This window comes from Mustela erminea, chromosome 5, assembly GCF_009829155.1.
Source record: "Mustela erminea isolate mMusErm1 chromosome 5, mMusErm1.Pri, whole genome shotgun sequence".
NCBI lineage: Eukaryota > Metazoa > Chordata > Mammalia > Carnivora > Mustelidae > Mustela > Mustela erminea.
This window is the reverse complement of record NC_045618.1, coordinates 135,455,837-135,480,875: the sequence shown is the minus strand read 5'-3', so window position 1 is coordinate 135,480,875 and position 25,039 is coordinate 135,455,837. Positions and strand designations below refer to the sequence as shown.

The 25,039-nt window shown below is 39.1% G+C and overlaps 1 long non-coding RNA gene across 1 annotated transcript in view; it reads left to right on the top strand.

Moving 5' to 3' along the window:
* LOC116591804 overlaps nt 1-23,083 on the top strand; it is a 57,401-nt gene extending 34,318 nt beyond the window's left edge. The window contains exons 4-5 of the long non-coding RNA XR_004286168.1: nt 22,090-22,234; nt 22,951-23,083. This is a non-coding gene — a long non-coding RNA (uncharacterized LOC116591804). The remainder of the gene's footprint in view (nt 1-22,089; nt 22,235-22,950) is intronic.
* The last annotated feature ends 1,956 nt before the right edge of the window (nt 23,084-25,039 follow it).

Here is a 25,039-nt window from a genome sequence, read left to right as displayed (position 1 = left end):
TAAGAAAGAGCTCTTAGTTTTTCACAGCTTTTTTCATATATGGCCTTCAGATGTTGAGAGATGCTACTTGTATACTTTATTTGTTGAAAGCTTTTATCGTGAAGGGTGTTGAATTTTGTTAAATGCTTTTCTGCCTTGGAGGGATTGTGTAATTTTTTTAAAGATGGTATGATTTTTATTCTTCATTCTGTTAATGTAGTCTATAGTGTTTATTGATTTCTGGATATTAAGCCTGCATCCCAGACAGAAATCCCACTTGATCATGATGTATGATACTGTTCATATGTTGAATTCAGTTTGCTAGAATTTTGTTGAGAATTTTCGCATGTATATTCATCAAGGATATTGACCTTTGGTTTTCTTTTCACATAGTGTCCTTGTCTGGCTTTGACATCAGGGTAATGCTGGCCTTGTAAAATGAGTTTGAGAGTGTTCCCTCCTCTCCAAGGAGGAAGAGGTTGAGAAGAATTGGCATTACTTCTTTAAATATTTGGTAGAATTAATCAATGAAACCATTTGGTCTTGGGCTACTTTGTGGGAGGGTTTTGATTCTTCTTCTGTCCGTGGTCATTATTGGTCTATTCAGGTTTTCTGTCTCTTCTTACAGTCTTGGTATGTTGTCTATTCCTAGGAATTTATTTATTCTAGGTTATCTGATTTCTTGGTGTATAATTTTTCTTAGTAGCTCTGTGGTCCTTCCCATTATAATGTCTTTTTTTTTTTTCATTTATAACTTTGCTATTTGAGTCCCCTTTCTTCTCTCCTTGGTTAATCTAGCTGTCAACTTTATCTTTAAAAAAAACCAACTCTCAGTTTTACTGATTTTTAAAATATTTCTTCTCTGTTTTTTGTTTTCCTTCTTACTGCTAACTTTGAGCTTAGTTTGTTCTTTTTTCTAATGACTTGAGATATAAAGTTAGGTTGTTTATTTGAGATCGTCCTTTTTTTTAACATATGCATTTATTGCTATAACCTCTTAGAACTGCTTTTGCTTCATGGCTTAAGTTTTTATATGTTATATTTTTATTTTCATTTGTCTCAAGATGCTTTCTTTTTTTTTTTTTTTTAAGATTTTATTTATTTATTTATTTATTTGACAGACAGAAATCACAAGTAGTCAGAGAGGCAGACAGAGAGAGGAGGAAGCAGGCTCCCTACTGAGGAGAGAGCCTGATGCGGGGCTCAATCCCAGGACCCTGAGATCATGACCTGAGATGAAGGCAGAGGCCTTAACCCACTGAGCCACCCAAGTGCCCCTCAAGATACTTTCTGATTTCCCTTTATATTTATTGATCCACTGGTTGTTCAAGAATGTGTTGCTTAATTCCCCCACTTTTGTGAGTTTTTCAGTTTTCCTCCTGTTATTGATTTCTGGTTTTATACCATTGTGATTTAAAAAAGATATGATTCCAGTCTTCTTAAATTTGTTAAGACTTGCCTGGTGACCCAAAATACAGTCTATCCAAGTGCACTTGAGAAAGATGTATATCCAACATCTGCTGGATAGAATGTCCTGTTTATGTCTGTCAATTCTATTTAGTCTATATTGTTATTCAGGTCAGGAAACTTGTTTTGCCATGAAATTGGGTGACATATCTAATGTGGCAATAATGAGATGTGGCCATTTTGAGGGAACAGCTGAGATCGGAAACAGAGAGACTTGGTTTTATTCTTGACTCTATTTTCTACTTGCGAGGCACTGAGCAGTTACTTGATGTCCTTAGACCTACCTCCAGCACCACAATTTCTTCGGCATGTGGCTTCTTTCATGGGACGCTACGACGAGGGCTTTCATGAGGGCTACCATGGCAATGAGTGTGGCATTCTACGGGTATACAAACACAGGGCCGGCTGAGGGGCTGAGAACAAGGGGGCGGGGGAAACAAACGTCCTCATTTTTCTCTTCTCTCACCCTTCCATCTCCATTACTACTCACTGCCTTGGCCAAACCCAACAAGAAGCCGAGGGACAAGGAAGGAAAAAAGAAAGGTAGGGAGAGGGGCAGTCTATACAAATATCTAGTACAGGTGTCGTAGGTGCCTTATGGATGGATAGAGATGGATATTGTTTTTGTTATTTTTTAAGTTTCAGAATCCTAAAGTCCATTTTTCAAAAAAGGAAAGGTCAGACTTCCCATATATAAGAAAACCAGACCACGTGTTAGAGACCACAGCCCCTGGCTTTCCTGTTGCTCTCTTCTCTCATCCACAGAGGAGAGCATGCTAAAGGAGAATTAGTTACGTACTGAAATTCAACTGTTTGAGGAAAGTTTGTGAGAAGCGTAGTTGGAATAGTTTTGTTATCTTCCTGCTCGTGTCAATACAATATGCCCCCCCCACCCAGACTGTCTCTGTGTGTCAAACAAGTTCCTCCACTTCAACGAAACCGACCTGTCAGTGTAGCCAGACGCTGGGTAAACAAGTCTGACAGAAGCTGTGGTAATGACAACATGGAAAGCCATCTATCTTCTGCTATGATGACTGCATCACCAGTGCGTGCACCTTGAGTAGTTTTTCCTGAAGTGATGATACCAGTGGACCATTTGATACAGCCACACTCTCTGCCCTGTACCCATCAATGACCAGCATGTGATGACAGGTCACTATTCCATTCTAAACTCAAGAGCCAGACTTGTGTAGTCAATGCAGATTTCTCCTAGCTCAGAGATGAGTCACTGTGCAAAGCGTAAGTGAATTACACATGGGATCCAATGAGTGTAGACATTTGCATGCACAGCCCTCTCCTGCCTCCTGTTCTCACTCTTTCTCTGTTCTCCGTTTCTCCCCACTGCCTCAGATTTTTGCCTTCCTCACGCATTTTCTTTCCATAGAGTCATTATTTTGTGATCCCCACCCGTGGATCCAGGTAGATTGAATCAGCACATCCAAGCAAAGAGCCCAACCTTTGAGGGGTGGAGCACATTTCCTGAGACCAGAAGAGAACCAGACTAGATTCTAGAGCAGATCAGTGTTCCTCCTTGAGACAGTAACTGATATAGCCTCCAGTTTTGATGACCTAAGACCTTGGATGTAGGCTCTTGGTTACTTAGTCTACAAATTACCTTCTTCTGGTGGCTCTGCTCATCACAGTTATGCCAGATACTGACCAATTCTGTTCCCTCAGGAACTGATATTTGAATCCTTCCCATGCCCACCCCTTACTCAACTGCTGAATGAGCCAGAGAGAAAGTATTTCTAATTGGATTCCTGTTTTGATAAGATTTTACCTGTTGCCTTTAAAATAAACACATAAAGGACTTCCTCTCCTCCTGCTTTTCCAACTTGTAGCAAAAGGAATGAAAAAAATACCACATACATTGAGAGGAACAAGACAGGGGAAGGAGGTGTTCTCTCAACAATAAGAAATGTCTCAGCAACTATAACTTAATTTAGAAATATATGGGTAATTCCAAAGAGGGAAAGTTTTAGTAGGAAGCATGTTTCTTCTAAAAGCAGCAGTTGTCTTTATGTAATGGATATGCACAAGAACTTTTTGTCATCCGTGCCTAGAGCTGTTTGCTTCAATTATCTCAGTGGATTTCAATTTGCCTCCTCTTCTTCCCTTGAGAGCGAGACCATTGTTTATTAAAAAGGCGATCCAGTTCCCTTCTCCTGTATCAGGTGCCTATCCTGTCACAGAAGAAAAGTGTCTATAAAGAGCCTCCTTTGCTGGAGTGGGTGTAGGATCCTCGCTGGGATAAGATTAAGCTCGAGTGTCAGTCACACCCTTAGAGCAGTGTTTCTCAACCCAATTTGCACATTGAGATCACCTGGGGGAGTGTGGAAAGGGGTGGTGTATCTATACACACTGATTACCTGGGCCTCACCCTGGAGAATCTGATTTAATTGTCTGACGACCAGATATCCATAGGTTTTAAAAGTTCCTTAGTGGTTCTAATGTGCACCCAGGTTGAGAATTACTGCCTTAGAGCTTTCAGAAGTCTGCCCATGACTGGCTTTGTTACCTTATTGACTAGGTAGCTTTCTTCTGAAATTCAAAAGGAGATTCTTGAAATTGTTTGCCTATCTACAGCCCAATGATGTCCAACCCTAAAGGAGAAAGGGGTGTAACGCCTGAAGCCTACGAGGGCCAGAGTTCTGAAAAGTCAAATATTTGAATCTGAGTATTGGAATACTGGTCAAACTGTGAGGATGCTTCCTTCCCTCCTTCCCCATCCCACCACCATATATATGCTTGCTTGTGTGTGCCTACATACATACATACACACACAATGACATACCGTGGTTCTACAAATGCACACCACTTTTGGCCCATCTGGCACAAAGCACTGAAGCAGTTAATTTCTATTTGTCAAAATGGTCTTCCTGCCCTTACTGGGGTGCAGGTGGCCTTCTTAGGGTCAAATTGTTTTCCATCTCAAGTTGTTTGTTTGTAATTCCAACACAGGTTCCCATAGAAACAGTGTGAATATGGTGATAAATTTCCAAAGTCACCTCAGTATAGCCTGTTAACCCATAATACATCTAAACCACACAAAAAATTCTAGGGCAATCACTATGGATTTAAAGCACTAACAACATGTGTCTACCCTGCTGGATTACTAATACACCAACGTGTTCCTTGAAAGAATAAGGGCACAGGCAGGAAGAGTAACATAGAACGGCAATGATACAAAAAAAGAAGAGAGAAATGAGTCAAACTCAAGGGTGAGAGCAGGCTTTGGAGACCAAGAAAAGAATGAACATGAGCACTGAGTTTTAAGATCTAAGGGGTAGGCTGAGGTAGATGTAAGTGAGGTGGTATAATGGGGGTTGCCTATTTAGTAGGTCATTGACATTCACAATCTTAAAAAATTCCTGACTATGTAAACAGGGAACTCTATGGAGGCTGTGGGTTTCTTCCAAATTACATGCCCATAAGAATTTTCTCTGATTTTTATGAATATCTTGGTACCTTTGGTCATGTTTTCAATTTAATAGAAATTGAATTCTCTCTTGCCATTTTTTCACAAAGAAATAAAGTGTTATCAGGAAGTGGTGGAGACTGCAATGAACTAAAAGCAGATGCTCCATCTCACCTCCAACCAAAGACTTCCAGGATGTGCTGCTTGCCAGTTCTCTATTTTTGTTCAAGAAATAAGGTATTTACATAGACTATCCTGACTTTATCCTGGAAGTAGTAGTTAATGTAATAAGACAAGAAAAGGAAATGTAAGGTATATAGATTTAAGAAGGAAGAAATAAAATTATCTTTGTTCACAGAAGATGTAATTATCTATGCAGAAAACCACAAAGGATTGAAACTAATAAACAATTATGGCAAGATTGCAGAGTACAAGGTTAATATACAAAAGTCAGTAGCTTTCTTATATAAAAAAATGAAAAATTGGGATTTGAAATTAGAAAAATACCACCATTTCTACTAGTGGCAACAAATTTTAAATATTTATGTACAAATTGAACAAAATATGTACAAGATCTATATGAGGAAAACTGGAAAACCTCGATGAAAGAAATTAAAGAAGATCTGAAGGGAGAGGTATTCTATGTTCATGGATAGGAGGACCTGACATTATTAAGATGTACTTCTCAACTTTATCTGTAGATTCAACATAATCCCAGTCATAATTCCAGTAAATTATTTTGTGGATGTCAATAAACCGAATTTAAAGTTTACATGAAAAGACAAAAAAAAAAAAATAACCAACACAATACTAAAGAAAAAAGAGCAAGCTCAGAGGAGTGAAACAACACAACTTCGAGACTTACTATGGAGAGACGCTAATCAAGACAGTTTGCTATTGCCAAAAGAACAAATCGATAGATCAATAGGACAAAATGGCCTAGAAATATACCCACAGAAATTCAGTCAACTGATCTTTAACAAAGGAATTAATGCAATTCAGTAGAGATAGGATATTCTTTTCAATAAATGATACACATCGCATGCAAAAATTCAATGTGGATCCAGACCTTTCACAAAAGTAACTCAAAGTGGATCATGGACCTAAATGTAAAAAACAGTACTTCTGGAAGATACCATAGGAGAAAATTCAAGTGTGCTTGAGTTTGGTGATGACTTTTTTGACAGAACATTGAAAAAACATGACGCATGGGAAAAGAAAAAATTGATCACAGATTTCATTACAGTTTAAAACTTCTGCTCTATGAAAGACCCCATTAGGAGAATGAAAAGACAGTCCACAGACTTGGAAAAATTTTTGCCAAACATTTGTTTGTGGAACTTATATCTAAAATACACAAAGAATCTTCAAACTCAGTAAGAAAACAACTCAGTTAAAAATGGACAAAAGATCCAAAAAACACTTCACCAAAGATGTTTAGATAACAAATGTTTAGTATTTGTTTAGTAGGAATATGAATATGAAACATATACATATGAAATATGTAAATGAAAAGATCCTCCACATTACATGTCGTTAGAGAACTGTAAGTTGGAACAACCATGAAATACCACTACGCACCGATTAGAATGGCTAAAATCCAAAGTGGCTTCAAAAATCATAAGTGATTAAAAATATGGATGAGCATAGCCTGCTATGTTAGTACTCCAAATTAAATGCATGTTTGAAGATGTGCTAGCAGTGGGACAGGGAAGAGGAACTCTCTATGGGACGAAGCTGTGAGTCAGTCAGAAAAAGATAGATTTGCCTGGCAGAAACAAACAAAAGTTACAAAGTTTTAAAATAGAATGAGGGGCAATTTTTAAGATGTCGACCACTCTATCTCCAAGTAAAATCCAGATCAGTTCACTGCAAATAAACTAAAATCATCTCACTTTCTATGCCCAGTAGATGCCTCCTGCATGGATGTCCTTTGGACTGTGCTCTAGAGATTGAAGGAGACAAAATGGTCAACGACATTTGCCGGCGAGTAAGAGAAGACAAGTACACCAATAACCAGATTTGATAACAGGTACAGAAGAGGATTCGCTAAAAAGAGGGAGACTGGGGAAGAAATAAATGGAAGCTTTTGGGAGAGGGACGTTTTGGAAGGGTCTTGAAGAATTCGTAGAATTTTTACAGGCAATCAGACCAGGTGACAGTCCAAGTCAAGAGAGCGTTGTGAGCAATCAACCAGGTCAAGAAGGACAAATGTTAAGTGATGCAATTTGGCTGGAGTGGGGCATAAACAGAGTCATAATGGAAAGTGTGGCTGAAGGGCAAGATTTGAACATTATGTGGAGAATCCTGAATGTCAGACTAAAGCATTTGCACTTAATTCAGTAGGCATTTATCAAGCATTAAGCACTGGACAGAATTCTAAAATTGTCCTTTTCTCTGTCCTTGGGCCTGATGTTGATGGAAACTTTGCTGTCTTCCCATATATCTCTACATTTCTTCTCTTGTTCTCCTCTATGCCATCCTCCTCCTCTCCTTCCTCACTCTGTTCCTGATGAATTTCAGATCTTCCTGCCTACTCCCCTCCCTTTAGCAGGGAGCAGTATCTGTGGCCAAAATTAATTTCATTCCATTAAAAATCCTATTTGTAAGGATTTTTTTCTGGACTGCATGACCTAACATAAGCCACTAAATAAATAGCTCTCTGACGTCTGTTTTTTTTTTTTTTTTCCTGTTTCTCAAGTCACCAGGTTAACCTCTCCATCAAGAGATGAAAAAGCTTTTGCTCTGTGGTTATGAGATGACAGATAACATTGGTGTGCCCCAAAGTAGAGGGGTTCTCATAATTTGCTGGAGGGTGATAGTTAATGCAAATCTAAAAATAAAACATAGCCAGGCAGCCTCAGGTACAGCCCTCACCAAAAGCAAACAAGCTTTTAGTAGGCAAGTCATTATCCCTACTTTATTTATTCTGCAAGCATTTATTGAGCATCTACTCTGTAGCAATTACTGTGTAGGTTAAAGGGATAGAATTATAAAAGACAGTGTTTCTACATAGCTCACATCCTGAAGGGAAAAAAAAAAAAGAAAATATAGCAATGTAATAAGTAATACAGAACTGTGCTTTCCAAATTTATTGTGTATAACAAATCACCCAAGGATCTTGCTAAAAGTACATTTTCATTCAGTAGGTCTGGGGTTGGGTTAGTCTGCATTCCTAACATGCAGCACCCTAATGCTGCCTATTCTATTGGTTCTGGACCACATCTGGAGAAGCAAAAATCTAGAGAAGTTCCCAGGGACATTGGAGCAAAGCCACCAATGAGTTTTCTTTTTAATGTGAACTCTCTCAAATAAAAAGAGTTATTTCAGAAAAAAGAAACATTGACATTATATCAAAAACTAACGATTAGTATATCTTTGCTAATTGAATTTAAATAAGAAAAGAAAGAAAGAAAAGGAAAGGAAAGGAAAAAGAAAAATGAAACCATGAAGAGGCTTGGAAAAACAGAAACAATGGTAAACCTTAAAAAAATTATAAAAATCAGTTGGCAATTTCTGACTGTAAAAATAATGAACAATTTTTATGGCTTTAAAAAAAGGTTAAAACTAAAAATCTAAGCAACAATAAGGAGATGGAGAAGATATACGCAAAGAATGAAGTAAGTTAAGGTTCTGATTGAATTTGGAAGGATATAAATACTGACAAGTATTTGACTTGTTGGAAAAGTTATACTTAAATATGAAGGTTAAAAAGAGTTAAAAATGTACTACTTGTTAGAACAATTCAACCGCATCTAAGGGAAGACTTCATTATCAGATTCCTCACACATATCATCCATAGTATTTAGGATATAAGAAAACTTATGATACATATGAAGAAATAGGAAAATGTCACCCATAGTCAAGAGAAAAGTCGTGACGAATATCATCAATGAACCAGATGTTGCAATTAGTAGATAAGACTTTAAAGCCGCTATTATAAATATGTTCAAGACCTTGAAAGATAATATCATAAAGAATGAACAATGGGGAGTTGCAGCAAAATGGAAACCATAAAAATGAACTGAATGGAACTTAAAGAAATGCAAAGTACAATATCTGATCTTAAGAAAATTTATTGGCAGGACTTATCAACAAATGAGTTTGCAGAAGAACGGCTCAGGAAATTTGAAAACTCATAAACAGTAATTATCCAATCTGAGAAAAAGAGATTGTTAAAAAATACCACAATCTCGATAGCATGTAGAATAATATTAAACGGTTTATCATAAATGTAATTGGATCCCAGACGGAAAGGAGAAAGAGAATGCGGGAGAGGGTTGGGGGGAAAGAGAGCCTATCTGAAGAAATCATGGCCAAAGTTTTTCATTTACATGATAAATGTAAATTTAAAAATCCGAGAAGCTCAGCAAATCCTAAGCAGGATAACAGCAAAAGAAACACATATAGGTCCATTAAGTCAAACTAATGAAAACCAAAGATTAAAAAAGAATTGTGAAGGCAGGTATAGAAAAGAAGGCACATTATATGCAAGGAAACAATGGTACTAATGATGTCAGTCTTCTAATTAAAAAAAAAAAAAAACGTAATCAGAAGACAATGGAGGAACTTTTCAAGGACTGAAAGCAAAAAACTGTCAACCCCCAATTTTTTATCTAGCAAAATATTCAAACACTGAGGTGAATTCAAAAGACATTTAGATTTTTTTTTTTAATTTTTAAACATATAATGTATTTTTATCCCCAGGGGTACAGGTCTGTGAATCGCTAGGTTTACACACTTCACAGCACTCACCATAGCACATACCCTCCCCAATGACATTTAGATTTTTTTTTAATGAGAAGATCATTAACCGTAGATAAAGGAATATCTAAAAATATTTCTTTAGATTGGAAGAGAATAACATAAGCTGGAAACTCAAATCTATAGGAAGGAATGAACACCAGAAATAATCAATACATGGTGCATATGAAAGGCCAATGTCAGCTCGGTGACAGATGCCAAGATGGAATTAGACATACCTAAGATTACTTGGGGAAATGCTTGTGAAGGGGAGGGAAAGTCAAGGGAGGAGTTGGGAGCGCTTCAGAGAACAATGTAGGTCTGACACTTGGGCAAGAGGAGAGGGCAAAAGTTGGGGGCAGTGTGGGAGAAGACTTTCTTTTAAGATTTTATTTATTTTATTTAAGAGAGAGAGAGGGAAAGCATGAGCAAGTGTGAGCGGGGGAGGGGTAGAGGGAGAGAGAATCCCAAGCAGACTCAGCACTGAGCATAGAGCCAGACGTAGAACTTAAACAGGCAACCATGAGATCATGACCTGAGCCAAAACCAGAAGTCCTTGCCTTAACTGACTGCACCACCAAGGCACCCCGAGAAGTTTTCACTAATGTGCAGCTCTGAAAAGATCTTGACCAGGCCAATTAGAATCTCCAGAGCAGAGACTGCCCATGAGAGGAGTCCCAGGTCAGGCAAGAATGGCCTAGCTCTAGTACTTCTGCTGTGCTCAGTCACTGGCTGAAAGCAGTCTGGGGCCCGCGGTCTCAGCATGAAAGCTGCGGCAGACCTTCATGGGCAGCCCTGGGAAGCTGTCCATCAGTTACTCTGCTCCCAGCGGGTTTCTTGAAGGGAGATCCAGGCAGCACACCTTTATGTATTTATTTTTTTTTCTCTTTTTTAAAAGTCATATGACTCTTTAAAGTAGGAATGAAAACACTATAATGTGGGGTTTATCATGTGAGTCAATGAAATGTAAATGACAATGATCACACAAAGGAGGAGGAGGTAAGTGGAACTATACTGTCGCAGAAGAATTCTACTTTATATGAAGTAGTACGATATTAACTCTAAATAGTTGTGGTGAGTCCAAGATGTATATTTGTAGTAGAGCAACCACAAAAAAATAAGACGTAGTACAGCTACAAAGCCAATAAAGGAATTAAACTGAAGCAGCACACACACACACACACACACACACACACACACAAAATTAAGCCAAAGGCAAGAAGGAAGAGATGAGGAACAAAAAAACATGAGGAAGGGATGGACAAGGGGTGCCTGGGTGGCTCAGTTGCTTAAGCATCTTACTCTTGGTTTCAGCTCAGGTTATGATCTCAGGGTCCTAAGATGGAGCCCCACGTAGGGCTTTGTGCTCAGTGCAGTCTACTTGTCCCTCTCCCTCCCCCTCTGCCCACTCCCACATGTGCTCTCCCTATATATAAAATAAATAAATAAAATCTTAAAAAAATAGATGGATAAGTAAAAAGTAACAAATAGCAATTGACACACCTAAATCTAATCATATTTATAATACATTCAGAGTGAAGAAGCTAAACATTCCAACTAAAAGACAGGGATGGTCAGACTGAATTAAAAAAAATGAAGACCCCCCACATATTCTGTCTATAAGAGACACACTATAAACGTAAAGACTTGGACTGAAAGTAACAAGATGGATAAAGATATATCTTGCAGACGATAAGCATAAGAAAACTGGAGTGGCTAAATTACTATCAGACAAATAGATTTCAAGACAAGGAGTACTACCAGAAATAAAAAGATACATGTAATAATAATAATAATAATAATAATTTTCAATTCATGAGGAAGACATAACCATTGTAAATAATTCTCAGAAAATTAAACATATACTTACCTATGGGCCAGCAATTTATAGGTCATTAACCATGACAATGAAAACATAGGTCTACAAAAAAGACTTGTACAAGAATGTATATAGTAATTTTATTCACAATAGCTTAAATTTGGGAACAAATCAAATATTCATCAACTGGAGAAGAGAAAATTGTATACATGGATACAGTGGAATACCATTCAACAAAAAATAAAAAATTTAAAAAACTGCTGATATACGCAACAACACGGATAAATTTCACATTATGCTAAGCAAAGAAACCAGAGATCAGGGAGCACATACTGTGTGAGTCCTTCTATATGGCGTTTTAAAACAGGTAGGACTTACGTATGCTGAAAAAACAAGTGAACCTCCTAGAGTTCTATCTAGGGTGGTAGAAATATTCCTCCTAGAGTTCCACCTAGAGTGGTAGAAATATTCATTATCTTGGTAGAAATTGAGATTATATGGACACATATGTTTGTTAAAACTCATAAATTGTTTATCAAGGGGAAAAAAGAAATCATAAACAGATACAGTTGTAAAGATATGTAAAAAATGATGTCTGTCCTCAAAACAAGAGCTTTTTTTTTTTGAGAAAGTAATAAAAAACAAAAGAACACATAGTGACTTCACAAGGAACAAAATCTACCACACAACAGAACCTCTATGTTTTCTCTTGCTTGGAGTTAGAAACCAATTATTTGGAGGCATTGAATGGTAACATCTGAATATACATGGTGCATTTTTATCTGATTTTTTGTGTACGGTGTAAGACCAGGGTCTAATTTCTTTCTTTTGTATATGGATATCTAGTTTTCCCAACAGTTTGTTGAAGAAACTATCATTTTCTTAGCGTGTATTCTGGGCATCCTTGTCAAAGGTCAGCCGACCATGCATGTGTGGATTTATTTCTTGCTTTCTATTCTGTCCTATTGGTTTTTATGTCTGCCTTTATGGTGGTATCGTACTGTTCTGACCAGTGTAGCTTTGTAAACTGTGTTGAAATCAGGGAATGTGATGCTTCTAGTTCTGTTCTTCTTTCTCAAGGCTGATGGGGCTATGCAGAGTCCTTTGTGGTTCCATATGAATTTTAGAACTCTCTTCTATTTCTGTAAAAAGTGCCCTTGGAATTTTGATAGGGGTTGCACTGAGTCTGAGATTGGTTTGGATAGTACGGACATTCTAACAGTATTGTCTCCCAATTCGTACGCATGAGATGTCTCTCCCATATGTTTGTGCCTCCTTATATTTCTTCCAGCAATGTTTTCTCATTTTCTGTGTACAAGTCTTTCACCCCCTTAGTTAAGTTTACTCCTAAGTGGTTGATTCCTTCTGGTGCTATTGTAAATAAGATTGTTTTCCTAATTTCCTTCTCAGTTTATTATTAGTGTAAAATCCAAGTAAACATCACTTGTAAGAAACATGCCTAAATAAACAACCTCAACCTACCAAAATTTTTTGAAATAACAAAGTGAAAAAAGATTACCATGCAAATACTAACCGAAAGAAAGACCATATACCTACAGTAATAGAGACAAAATAGAATTTAAGGGAAAGTGTTTATAAGCTATAAGAACAATACCATGTAAGGAAAGAAAAGTCTACCAATAGTAATAATTAATAATTAAGAGCAAAATGTCATGATATCGGAACTTAAATTGCAATGGTTCACACACACACACACAAAATAGAGTGGCACCTGGCTGGCTCAGTCAGTGTGTGACTATTGATCTTAGGGTCATGAGTTTGAGCACCACAATGGGTGTAGCAATTACTTAAAAAAAATTTTAATGGGGATAAATGGCAAATGTTAAAAACTTATAAATCTAAGTGAGTGGAATAGAGGTGTGTGTTCATTTTATTATTCTACTCATTTCATAACTGTTTCTGTTTTTCTATAGTTTTGAAATTTTTCAAAATAAAATACAATTTTACAAAGTAAAAAGTTGGGAGAAATTTACTTGAATAATTCATGAGCTAAAGAGAAAATCAGAAGAAACTAAAATTTTTAAAACGAAAAGCAAAAGCGTTACATATTAAAACCTGTGGAAAACAACTAAGGCAGTATATAAAGGGAAATTCATAGCCTTAAGTAAATTAATAAAACAAGAAAGATTTAAAATAAATCCTTATGCTCAAATAGCTAAAAAGCTAAATAACTGAGTAATTCCCCCAAAATAAAGTGAGGAAAATAATTAAGATGTGAGCAAATGTTGATGGAATTGAAAACAAACAATAGAGAGATTCAATAAACCAAGGACTTGTACTGTGGAAAATTAAAGAATACAATACCTAGAAAGTCTGAAAGAAAACCAAAAGAATTAAAATAAGCAAAATTAACCGAAAACCCCTCAAAACCCGTAATAACAAGCAGAGTAGATATAGTAACAATCATAGTAGATCTATTAACAATTATAGTAGATATATGAAGAATAATACAATAAATGTTTTTATTAAGCTTAAAAACTTAGATGATATACGTATTTTTTCTAAAAAAATGAACTGCTGAAATTAAGAAGCAATTACCAAAATTAACCTAAGAAAAAGTAGAAAATCTGTATCAACTAACCCATTAGAGAAACTGAATCAATAATTTAAAGCGTAAGCATACCTACCACTCTAAAAGTGCCAAATGTGTTACATGAAAGTTTTAGACTTTCAAAGGACAGATAATTCCTATATTTAAAATTTTTTTCAGAGAGTAGAAAAAGAAAGAAAACTTTCTTTTCATGTGGTCATGTTCATGGTCACGGCCACAGACAACATGTATGTTATAAAGAGCCTAGGCTAAGCCCTAAGGGAAAACAGGAATATTTTCCTATGAAAGACCATACCTGAGCTGAGTCTTAAAGGGTATGTAGAAATTAGCCAGGCAAATAAGGACGAGAGTATTGAAATCCTTTATTCAAGCTAAAGATTAGAATTTTATTTAATGTTTTTAAAGAATTTATTTGGGGCACCTGGGTGGTTCAGTTGGTTAATCATCTGCCTTTGGCTCAGATCATGATCCCAGTGTCTTCGGATCCAGCCCTGCCATCAGGCTCCCTGCCCCGAGGGGGGCCCTCTTCTTCCTCTCGCTCGGCCTACCTCTCCTCCTACTTGTGCTCTCTCTCTCTACCAAGTAAATAAATAAAAAAAATTTTTAAATTTAAAAAAATCAAAATTTTATTTATTTATTTGACAGAGAGTGAGGGCGTGAGCAGGGGGGAGGAGCAAGGGGAAGGGGGGAAGCAGGCTGCCTGCTGAGCAGGGCACCCGAAGGCTTGGAAATTCATTCATTTATTTATTTATTTTAAGATTATTTATTTATTTATTTGACAGAGAGAGATCACAAGTAGGCAGAGAGGCAGGCAGAGAAAGAGAGAGGAGGAAGCAGGCTCTCCACTGAGCAGAGAGCCCGATGCGGGACTCAATCCCAGGACCCTGAGATCATGACCCGAGCCGAAGGCAGCGGCTTAACCCACTGAGCCACCCAGGCGCCCCAAAGGCTTGGAAATTTAAACCTATATTTTGAAAATGAAGGAGTAAAGCTGAAGACTTTTTTTAAAGTAGGAGAAGGTAATATGCTCAGATTCCCATCTTAGAAAGATTATCCTGACAACAATGTGGAAAATGGTTTGGAATGGGCAGATCTGAACCCAGCCAGTCCCATGTAAGTGAAAGCTGGCTTTTCGTGCTGGTCACCTGTCCCACATCCCTTGGTTAATAAGTGCTTGGATAGGGCCTGAAACTTGCTTTTAATTATTCCTCTATCGTTTAGACAAAAAGAGCAGACAACGTGCCAAGGAAGGATAAAACTTGCTAGTAAGTAGTTTTAAGTGCGACTCATTTAAAGCCCACATCTGAGGTCCTTCAAGTCTGACAAGGTCTTCTGAAACCCGAGTGTACAGCAATTTCTGTCAGTTCAACCATAGGATCTCATACTTGGAGGGAAGCCCAGAAGCCCCTCTCCCACCCATTACGGGAATCTCTTCCAGAACACACCCAACAGATGGCCTACGGGCCCCTTGTGTGGACACTCTTCACCTTCAAAGGGAGCTCCCGGGCCTCCTGTTCCTCCGCTGGTCAGATCTAAACATAGAAAATTCTCTCTCATGTGGAGCCAAGTTCTTTCTCCCTGTAACTTCAGCCATCCATCTGCAATGTCTTTTCCCTGAGTTGTCTTTTCTCAAGGAAAAACCATTAGCCTTAGAGAGAGTAAGCATTAGGATGTGCCATCACGGGGCCATCATGAAAGTTATCATGTTTAAAATATGTCAGTGGGGCGCCTGGGTGGCTCAGTGGGTTAAGCCTCTGCCTTCGGCTCAGGTCATGATCCCAGGGTCCTGGGATCAAGCCCGGCATCGGGCTCTCTGCTCAGCGGGGAGCCTGCTTCCTCCTCTCTCTCTGCCTGTCTCTCTGCCTACTTGTGATCTTTGTCTGTCAAATAAATAAAATGTTTACAAAAATATGCCAATGGTTGTCCAATAATGTGGACATCTTTAATGCCACTGAAAGTAAATAGTTTCGTGTTGTACGTACCTCACCACAATTCAAACTTAAGAAGTCATTTCAAAAAGACGGCTGCATTACACTGTCCAGTTAGAACAATACGGCGTGATGCTTTGAACTTTAAACATTGGCAGGTCTTCAAAATGACACTGGATTTTTGCTTTGCCTCTTTCTAACACGTCCTTGCTCTCCTCTGGGAATGTTGTCAGAGTTGATTCCCATCCATCTGTCTTTTAGCCAGGGTCTCAGTTTATCTTTGAGAACCAGGTTTTTCTCTCGTTGGTTCCCTCTAAATCCTGAAGGTTCACTGGATCGCGTAAAATCGCTTTAAGAAAAATCTAAATTAGGATCCTTGGCTCGGTTATTTCAGGGAAAAAAATACTTATAATACTTTGAAGCCCCAGGAGTCCCACATTGCTCTAACACAGTTCTAGGGAGGAAAGATTCTTTAAAATCGTGTGTTTCTAAGTGCTAAGGTCTTAACCTTTGTAGGAAGAGCTGCATTTTTAAAAGAGGAATCTCAGAGAATATGCATGACCCAAAAGCAAGCAATGATAACAGTGACATTTTTAACTGGCTCATCTTGCTCATCTACTAACCAGTTACCTGGCTGTGAGGCTACCTTCAATTATGGGATTTAAAAATTTTTTATCTTCATGAGATGTTTACTTACTATAAAATTTTCTTGCCAAAGAGTGAACCTTAGTTTTTCTGTGGGGACAAAAATCTATCATGACCTCTGCTCATCAGACAGGCCGATCCCTGATGGGCTGCTGCTTCCAGCAGCTAGGACCTTGACCTCATGAGGTCATTGGGTGCCCCACCATGCTCAGCCTCATTAGTTCTGGGGCAGCTGTGTTAGCCACGGCCCCAGGAATTCTCGTTGGTGGTCATTTACAGCTACAGATCACTTGAGTGAGGTTGGATCAACTAGAAGTCATCTAACACAGCAACTGACCCCAATTTGGCAGTGTTTTAAAATTCAAGACCTCGAATTACACGCAGCAATGCATTAGTCTCTTTGATGTTCAAGTCTTTTGTAAAAAATACTGATTTTTAAAATTTGATATCAAGTTAGATGACTTACTCCTTTTTCATTTATCTTTCCCTTTTATAAATTAATATATGCACCTCAGAAAGATGAATGTGATTTTCCCATAAAAATCTCTATTTTCTTGGGACGCCTGGGTGGCTCAGTGGGTTGGGCCGCTGCCTTCGGTTCAGGTCATAATCTCAGGGTCCTGGGATCGAGTCCCACATCAGGCTTTCTGCTCAGCAGGGAGCCTGCTTCCCTCTCTCTCTCTCTCTGCCTGCCTCTCCGTCTACTTGTGATTTCTCTCTGTCAAATAAATAAATAAATAAAATCTTTAAAACAACAACAACAAAACACCCTGTTTTTTTTAAAAAAAATCTCTATTTTCTTAATTTTTGTAATATTCTTAATAAATCTTGATTCTGTCCAAAACCATATTCTTAAAATATGTCATACCTGGGACACTTCCCTGTGAGATCTTTGCAGGTGGTGTGTTTTTTAAAAAATCATTTGGAAACAAATTTTGACTTCTGGTATTTGCAGAGCAGCTTGATTGGACTAACCCTCTCATGAACAATAATTATAAATAATAATAAAACTGTTTAAAATGATGTTTAAGATAAATGAACTGCATACATGAGAGTCCCCCAAAAGTCAGCAAAGTGGAGAGAAGTCTGGTCTTAAAAAAAGCAGAAAGTACATCTTGTGAGATTTGCAAGTTTGCCGGGATTCAAGTTTCAGGTTTCAGGTCTTAACATTCAAGTTTTTAAAACATTTCGAGATCGTTTTTGTAGATGGTGTTAGATAGTGGTTCAGTTTCAGTCTTTTGCATGTGGCTGTCTAGTTTTCTCAACACCATTTATTGAGGAGACTGTCTCTTTTCTGTTGTGTATTCTTGGCTCCTGTTTTGTAAATTAACACACATGTGTGGGTTTATTTCTGAGTTCTCTGTTATTTTCTAGTGATCTATGTGTCTGTTTTTATGCCAGTACCACCCTATTTTATTTTATTTCATTTTTTTTTTTAAAGAGAGAGAGATCACAACTAGGCAGAGAGAGAGAGAGAGGGGAAAGCAGGCTCCCCGCCGAGCAGAGTGCCTGATGTGGGACTCGATTCCAGGACCCTGAGATCATGACCTGAGCCGAAGGCAGAGGCTTACCCCACTGAGCCACCCAGGCACCCCACCCTGTTTTAATTACTATAGCTTTGTAATATAGTTTGAAATCAAGGAACATGATGCCTCCAGCTTTGATCTTCTTTCTCAAGATTGTTTTGGCTATCTGGGAGTTGTTGTGTTCCATACAAGTTTTAGGATTACTTGTTATTATTTCTCTGTTGGTTTGTTATTGGTGTATAGAATCACAACAGATTTTGGAATGTCTATAGACAACATTTTGGAGTCAGCTGAAGAAACAGTGAACTCCAAGATAAATCAGTAGAGCATCTTAAATCTGCAGAATATAGAAAAAAGTCCCAAACATTTGAAAATTAATCAATACATTTATAAAAATCCATGATTTATATCATAAAGGAAATTTGAAAATATTTTGAATGGGATTATAATGAAAATATAAGATATCAAAGTTCATGTGATTCAGCGAAGGGAATGCTCAGAGGGAAGTTTACAGATTTAGATTCACATATTAGAAATGAAAAACTGGGGCACCTGGGTTGCTCAGTCCGTTAAATATCTGCCTTCAATTGAGGTCATGATCCCAGGGTCTTGGGATCGAGCCCTGCATCAGGCTCCCTGCTCAGCAGGGAGTCCGCTTCTGCCTCTACACCACTCGTCCCCTGCCCTGGCTAGTGCTCTCTGTCTCTGTCTCAAATAAATAAATAGAATCTAAAAAAGAAAGAAGAAAGAAAGAAAGGAGGAAAGAAAGAAAGAAAGAAAGAAAGAAAGAAAGAGAAAAAGAAAGAAAAGAAATGAAGAAAAACTTAAATTATCTATTCATCTCTTGAAGAAAGAATACATAAAAAGTGGCAAATTCATACAACGGAATATTATTTGGGAATAAAAAGGAATGAAGTGTTGACACATGCTACAATATAGAGGACACTTGAGGACATTTATGCTACGTGAAAAAAAAGTACTTTCATTGTGTGACTCCATTTATAGGAAATGTCCAGAATAGGCAAATCTGTAGAGACAGAAATTAGATTAGTGGTTGTTTAGAGCTGGGAAGAGGGGTTAGCAAGGGGTGGGGTGACTCATAAAGAGCATAGGATTTCTTTCAGTGGGTGATGAAATATTCTAAAATTTATTTAATGTTGGTTGCACAACTCTGTGAATATTCTTAAAACCACTCAGTTGTATACTTTGGGTGAATTGTGTAGCACGTGAATTACATCTCAATAAAGCTGTCACTAAAAAAATCTAAATTTACAACATAAGAAGTCAGAGAATGAGCAAATAAAGCCCAAAGTAAGTAAAAATGAAGAAATAATAATGATAATAATAATAATGATAATTGAAAACAAATGAATGATAGAGAATATGAAGCCAAAAGTTGGTTCTTTGTAATGGCCAATGAAAGTGGTAAATACCTAGCAAGACTGATAAAAGAAAAAGAGAAAGAATATAAAAATTTATTTATATTATTTCTCTTTTATATTTTCATTTCCAATTTACATTTCTAACATATAAAATGAAAGAGAGGAGGACAAGTCCTACAGACATTGAGCTGGTAGACATATGAGTACACATATGTAGCAAAACTCATTAAACTACATGCTAAATGACTGAATTTGAATATAAACAAGTTCCCACTCTACAAAGCTGTAAAAGAATCAATGTAACCCATTGGTTACATTTTACTTTATTAATAAAATAAATAATAAAATAATAAAGTAAAAAATAAAGTAAAATAATAATAAATTATTATTATATAAAAATAAAGTAATAAAGTAAAACCAAATGACTATATCGGTTGCTGTCAATCCTCCAGACTTCAAGATAGAAGATTCTAGAAATCGTTTGTTTTTTTTCCCAGGCTGATCTCAGGATCTTTCCAACCATGCTCCATGTACGTCTTCATGATGTCTGAGAGGACATCTTTCAAAGGCCATATTATTCCCTCTCATCGAGGTACTCCCATAATTTGTAAAGACCATTTCAACCCTGGCACTACTCTTTTCCTCACTCCCTTAAAAAAAGGCCCAGGTGAAACTCTGAAGATTGACTTGTGCTGGCTATTTCTGTCTTAGCAGGATCCTAAGAGCTAGTCAATGGCTACTCTCATTTGTTGACCTTGTTACAACAAAATCTATACTCTGAGCATAGGTCATCTCCTTCAGTGGTTTCTTTTCCCTCCCGGGGTGATTGTGTGCTACAGCAAAATGAAGTTCGGTACCTGATTGTGTGAGTGGGCACCTCTCCAGGGAGGATCAAATAAATGGGTATAGACTGGGACCCATATAGACTCACCTTGGTCTATGACAGAGAACAAGAAAAACCTGAGCTTTTCTTTACAAAGGCAACAGAAGACAAATGCAAATGTAACCAGTTCCCCCTGAGGAAAGGGAAGCAAAGTTACGAATCAGTTTCTTTTATTCCTATGTTATTTACTCTGCAGAAAACCATAAAAAGGAGGCCTCTTCATGCATCTTAAAGGTCTTATTAGTGACTAATACCACTCTGTGGTTTTGTGATGTCTCAAACTTATTCTGGACAATACTGCGCTCTCCCAAATTCTAGCCTTTCTGCATTAGAGCTTATGGATAGAATCTTGAGGTGAGATAAGGAAGGCTTCCCATGTTACTTTGTGTGGACTAAAGACCCCGTAGGAATAAATTGTGAAACAGTGCATGCACAGTTTAAGAGGACAGACTTAGTGTCACATAAAGATAGGTTCTAGTCTCAGTTTTGCCAATGATTAAGTGTATGGGCTTGGGCCACCCATTGAATCTTTCTGAGCCTCAGTTTCATCATCTCTAGGATGGGTCTAATACTACTACCTACCTCATAGGGTGGCCAGGAGAATTAGGAGAAGTAACAATGGTAAAGGGCCTATGCCAGTATCTGACCAAGAATAAAAGAACTTGTGATACTATTTATTTCTTCATGCTTACACATATTATCTGCTGGGGAAACTGACACTCTGGTATATTTCTGGTGGGAATATAAATTAGCACAGCCTTTCGGGAAGGTGATCGCTGTTAAATTTTTTAAATCTCATGGGCTTCCAGCTTATAATTGCACTTGCAGGTGTCTGAATTAGAGAACTCATCATAAGTGCATTTAAACTCGGAAAAAAACTTGAATTTGGTGTACTAATAAGCCTTATCAAACATATCTATAGACAGGGGTGCCTGGAGGACTCAGTTGGCTAGGCGTCTGACTCTTGACTACGGCTCAGGTCATAATCTCAGGGTTGTGAGATCAAGCCACGCTGGGGGCGTGGAGCTTGCTTGAGATTCTCTCTTTCCCTCTCCCTCTGTCCTCACCCCTCCTCTCTCCCCCTCTCTGAAAAAACACAAAGAAATGAGAAAAACATACCTGTAGACAGCCTTTCCCTTAGGTACAGCACCGCATCATTCTGAACTAAGAGGGGGCTAGCTTAATTAAAGACTCATCAATGGGTTTCTCACACTTCTGGGAAAGTCAGCCATAGTTTCCTGTTATTTAAGAGATGAATACGGCATAGACCCTTCGAATTACACATTACAGAATTGTTAAAAATCTTAGCTATAATATGGCTTAACCATCTTCTCTTATAGACGAGAGTATTTTAGGCCCCCTGAGGTGAGATCACTGCCCCGATTTACCCGCCTGGCTTTGACAAAACCCCAGGGCAAGCTGGTGCTCCGGTCAGTTTGTGTTTTTGAAACCCAGCTGTGTCGGAGAATTCATTCTTACTATTCTCGAAGCAGCAGGCACACCTAGTTGTTCACCAGCACCCACCCAGCACCCACTCCCTTCTTCCCCTTTCCTGAGAGTTAAAAATGCTAACTACCCAGACTCCCTTGCAGCCAGACCTAGTTCTCCAGGGAGATGTAAATGGAATAGGCTCTCAGGAAAGCTATTGTTTTTCTGATTAAAAAAGAGAAGGATAGGGCTGACACATACTGTCTTTACCCTTCTCTGTGTTTCCACCTGAAATGAAGACACGCCCCCTAGACTATCAGTGGCCACACACTGGAGACCGGCAGAGTAGGACTGTAGAAGGAGTCTGGGCATCCGTGACCCTGCGGGACCCTTGCGTCAACCTTGGACAGGCCACCTCTTGTTGCTTCCTGCCATGTCAGAAACGTAAGCCCTCTCTTGGTTAAGCTTCTGCAATCCTATTTTCATGCCCTCTTCACTTCCCAAGGCGTAGAGAGGCTGCCATACCTAAATTCACCTTGCCTTCTTCATTCCTGTCTCAGGGGAGGAGGGCATCATCCTCTCCAGATGTAACCATCTCCCATCTCACTGTCTCCCTCCACCCCCTTCTGAAGTCCCTTCTCTTCTAGTCCCTCCTCCTTGCTCCGAAGGTATCTTTAACATTTGCCTCCAGTTTGGATTTCCCTACAAAATACCATTCTTTTGTTCCACTTTATGCCCAAAAAAATCCTTGGGAGGAGAGACTCGAAAGCCTGCCCTCAATGCAGCTAAGACAGACTTGGATATACCCAAATCTGAAGACCATAGCTGGCCACTCACTCCGTCCAGATTTGTAACTAGTTTGACCTTGTGGGTCCACCTTTGACATTGTGAACCCTGACCTCTCTTGCTTTCCTGGCGTCACTCTCCCCCACCTCGCTGATCCTGTCTGCTGCCCAGGGTCCTTCTTTGACCCCTCTCCACCTACCCTCCTTGTCCTTGGATGCTGCTGGCCCTCGGGTTTCCTCCCAAACTGTCCCGGAAGCCTCTCTCACCCACGTGGTCTCAATTCTTGACATTTGCTAACTGTCTTCAAGACTACTTTCATATCCCCTACTTGTCTGGTTTTTTGTTTCCTGAACTTCAAATTCCTATTTTTCTAGCTTCTCCTGGATCTTCAGTCGCAGTGTATCTGAAGCCACACCACCGTGTATCCCCGGCCCCCACCCATGCGGCAGCACGTCACCTTCCAATAGAGGGCACAACTGTGGGTCCAGGAATCTGAACAGGAAGACTTGAAGGTATGATCAGTTCTACTCTTACCAAATCCGCGTTCCTAAGAATCAGTGTGGTATACAGAATTGACCAGTGAAAACTGTGGGGAAAACGGGCACAACACTCAAAAACTCCGTCAGTGGCATGAAAAAAAAAAAAAAAAAGGAGCCTAAAATGGTAGGATGGTCTTACCTATGTTCAGTGGTCAGGAAGTCCATAAAGAATACAGTAAGTAGTGGCACTTGGAGAGATGGACAGTTTGCGTGCGGGGGGTGGGGGGCGCTGGAAGGGCTGTGCTTTGTGAGTTATTGCAAAGTGGCGAGAGGAAGAATCGGGCACAAAATGGAAGCACGAGATGTGGGTAAGCATGGCTCATCATGCACGTGGTGAACCAAGACAGCCAGCAGATGTTTGAGCAGTGTGTGTGTGCGTGTGTATATGGACACATACGTGCACATGTGTTTTGGGTATTCCTAAATTGGATGCAGCTTTCTGCATTCACCTGGTATTTCTCGAGGAACACGTACGTGCAAAATTGATCCTGAAATGTGTATCGTGCTTTAAATTTTTCCTAATATATCAATAGGATGGGGACGCCTTTGAATGTTCAAAGCACAGATTGTAGTTGAACTGACTCTATCTTGGAAAACTCTATCTTGTTACACTCACAAGCACTTGGTCATGAATTCCCATGAATTCTGCTCCTGCCCACATCTGTGTCTTCTTCTCCATCCCTGCTACCGCTCCTTGAATCCAGATGCTCGTTACCTCCCTTCTGTGACACTGCAACCGCCATGTCTCACTCTTCCCACGACACTTCCTCATCCTACCCCTGCCATCAGGGGCTTGGGAGATGCCACGTCTGCAGTCGTGTCCTGAAGCAGATGACAGCCAGTGAGGCTGTGACCCCTGATTCCTGAGCCACTCATTCATTGGCGGATGTGGGCCTCTCCAAGGCTTCTCACAGTGTGTTGTGGGGATTATAGGAGGGAATCCATATAGAGAATCTGTACAGACTTGAAAACAATAGCAGACCTTCAGCAAGTGGTGGTTTTTCTTCCCCTTTCCTGTTGTTCAACTCAATATAGGATTTTAAAATATTAAAAATATGCAGAGTGATTCCACACTTTCTGTAGGATTAAGCCAAATCCCCTGAGAAGGGTTTGCAAGACCCTCCCCATCTGGGTCTGGCAGGGCGCTCAGCCTCAGTCTTTCTGATCCAGGTCCCAAACCATTTCCTTTTTGAAACCTCCCTACTGTTCCCTCCCCTTCCTCGCCCAGAAAAGAAATTTGTCCCTCCCTCAAACTCCCACCATGCACTGTGCAAACACCTCTGATCCAACATCTCCCCAGTCCTGGGGAGTGGGCACTGCTACCTACCAAACACCCAGATCCCTTGCCTCTTTACTAATAGAACTCAGGTCTCTTCCCTGAGCTCATCCTATCCAACCTTCTCCCATGAGAGCTGGGGATGGCGACCACATTCATAGAACCAAGTGTAGATCCTGACTGGTCTGCACCATCGAGGGTTCTCATTCCCTTTGCCAGCGATGAAGTCTGACATGGGCACATAACCTGATTCTGGGAACTACGATATAAAGGTATGTCTGCTGGGAAATTTGTGAAAAGAGTTTCCTCTATTCTAAGAAAGAGATACAGGAAGACATGGTTTTCTTTCTCCCTTTGGGTGTTGTGATATCTGATGTGATGGCTGGATTGCTGCCGACCTCTAGTCTGGTTTGGATGCCAATATACATAAACCAGGTCAAATTCAAGAGAATTATAGATGTTATATTTTCAGTGACATTTAGAACCACAAAGGACTTCAGTTTTATATCCCCAGCACCAGGAAACATGTGCCACATACTGGATGCTCAGCAAATATTTGTTGGATGGATGGATGGATGGATGGATGGATGGTTGGAAGGAAGGATGGATGGATCTCCCAGTGTCCTGCTTGTTGTGCTTTCCAGTATC